Raw genomic sequence first — 2,577 nt, 5'->3', positions numbered from 1 at the left:
TTTTCTACCTCTTTTAACAAGAATAAAGCATTTGCTACCAAAGACTCTAAAATATGAAACATTGGGCTTTTTACCAGTGAGGAGTTCATAAGATGTCTTCTTGAGGATTCGATGTAGATATAACCGGTTGATGGCGTAGCAAGCGGTGTTGACCGCCTCGACCCAAAACCGATCCGAAGTCTTGTACTCATCAAGCATGGTTCTTGCCATGTCCAATAGAGTTCTGTTCTTCCTCTCCACTACACCATTTTGTTGTGGCGTGTAGGGAGAAGAGAACTCATGCTTGATGCCCTCCTCCTCAAGAAAGCCTTCAATTTGAGAGTTCTTGAACTCCGTTCCGTTGTCGCTTCTAATCTTTTTGATCCTTAAGCCGAACTCATTTTGAGCCCGTATCAAGAATCCCTTTAAGGTCTCTTGGGTTTGAGATTTTTCCTGCAAAAAGAATACCCAAGTGAAGCGAGAATAATCATCCACAATAACTAGACAGTACTTACTCCCGCTGATGCTTATGTAAGCGATCAGGCCGAATAGGTCCATGTGGAGTAGCTCAAGCGGCTTGTCAGTCGTCATGATGTTCTTGTGTGGATGATGAGCACCAACTTGCTTTCCTGCTTGACATGCACTACAAACCCTGTCTTTCTCAAAATGAACATTGGTTAGTCCCAAAATGTGCTCTCCCTTTAGAAGCTTATGAAGATTCTTCATCCCAACATGGGCTAGTCGATGATGCCAGAGCCAACCCATGTTAGTCTTAGCAATTAAGCAAGTGTCGAGTTCAGCTCTATTAAAATCAACTAAGTATAGCTGACCCTCTAACACTCCCTTAAATGCTATTGAATCATCACTTCTTATAAAGATAGTAACACCTATATCCGTAAAAAGACAGTTGTAACCCATTTTACATAATTGAGAAACAGAAAGCAAGTTGTAATCTAAACAATCTACAAGAAAAACATTGGAAATAGAATGGTCAGGTGATATTGCAATTTTACCAAGTCCTTTGACCAAACCTTGATTTCCATCCCCGAATGTGATTGCTCGTTGGGGATCTTGGTTTTTCTCATGGGAGGAGAAAATCCTTTTCTCCCCTGTCATGTGGTTTGTGCACCTGCTATCGATGATCCAACTTGAGCCCCCGGATGCATAAACCTACAAAACAAATTTAGGCCTTGTTCTTAGGTACCCAAACGGTCTTGGGTCCTTTGGCATTAGATACAAGCACCTTGGGTATCCAAACACAAGTCTTTGATCCCTTGTGTTTAGCCCCAACATATTTGGCAACTACTTTGCCTGATTTGTTAGTGAGCACATAGGAAGCATCAAAAGCCTTAAATGAAATGTTATGATCATTTGATGCAATAGGAGTTTTCTTTTTAGGCATTTTAACATGTGTAGAATGCCTAGAGCTAGAAGCCTCATTCTTATAAATAAAAGCATGGTGAGTAGAATGAGTCTTCTTTGTATGAACTCTCCTAATCTTATTGAAAGGGAAATGTGCCCTTGGGCCATTTCTAAGTATTTTGGTGATTGAGTGCAAACACAAGGGCTTAAATGTGAAATTATGCTCATGGGTGAACAAGGTGCAAATCACAAGTAAAGGTATGTTTCTAAGCCTTAGTACATTAGTTTCGAATACTAATATATTTGTCTAAGTGTTAGAAACAGAAAGAAGAAGAGAAGAGAAGACTTGGCTGTGTACAGCCAAGGGGCTGTTTCGGTCTGGGGCACCGGACTGTCCGGTGGTGCACCGGACAGTGTCCGGTGCGCCAGGCTGCCTCGGCCGAAGAGGCCGCTCTCGGGTTTTTCTCCGGCGACTTCGGCTAAAATTCACCGGACTGTCCGGTGTGCACCGGACTGTCCGGTGAGCCAACGGTCGGCCGGGCCAACGATCGGCCGCGCGATCGGCGCGCGACACGTGGCCGAGCCAACGGTCGGAAGGAAGCACCGGACTGTCCGGTGTGCACCGGACTGTCCGGTGCACCAGATCTGCAACGGTCGGCTTCGCCATTTAAGGAAAGGAATCGGGCACCGGACACTGTCCGGTGTGCACCGGACTGTCCGGTGCGCCCGACGACAGAAGGCAAGAATAGCCTTCCAGATGTGCTCTCAACGGCTCCTAGCTGCCTTGGGACTATAAAAGGGACCCCTAGGCGCATGGAGGAGAATACCCAAGCATTCCTTGAGCACTCTTGATCACTCACACATCAATCTCGCGCACTTGTTCGACATTCTAGTGATTTGAGCTCCGTTCTAGTGTGCTAGTCTTTTGAGCTCAAGTCTGGGTCTTGTGTGTGCGTATTCGCTGTGATCTTTGTGTTGTGTGTGAGTTGCTAATCCCTCCCTTGCTCTGTGATTCTCTGTGAACATCTTTTGTAAGGGCGAGAGGCTCCAAGTTGTGGAGATTCCTCACAAACGGGATTGAGAAAAGAAAAGCAAGAACACCGTGGTATTCAAGTTGATCATTGGATCACTTGAGAGGAGTTGAGTGCAACTCTCGTCCGTTGGGACGCCACAACGTGGAGTAGGCAAGTTTTTGTACTTGGCCGAACCACGGGATAACCACCGTGTCATCTCTGT

The sequence above is a fragment of the Zea mays genome, chromosome 3, assembly GCF_902167145.1.
Source record: "Zea mays cultivar B73 chromosome 3, Zm-B73-REFERENCE-NAM-5.0, whole genome shotgun sequence".
NCBI classification, from domain to species: Eukaryota; Viridiplantae; Streptophyta; class Magnoliopsida; order Poales; family Poaceae; genus Zea; species Zea mays.
This window is presented reverse-complemented; position numbering follows the sequence as displayed.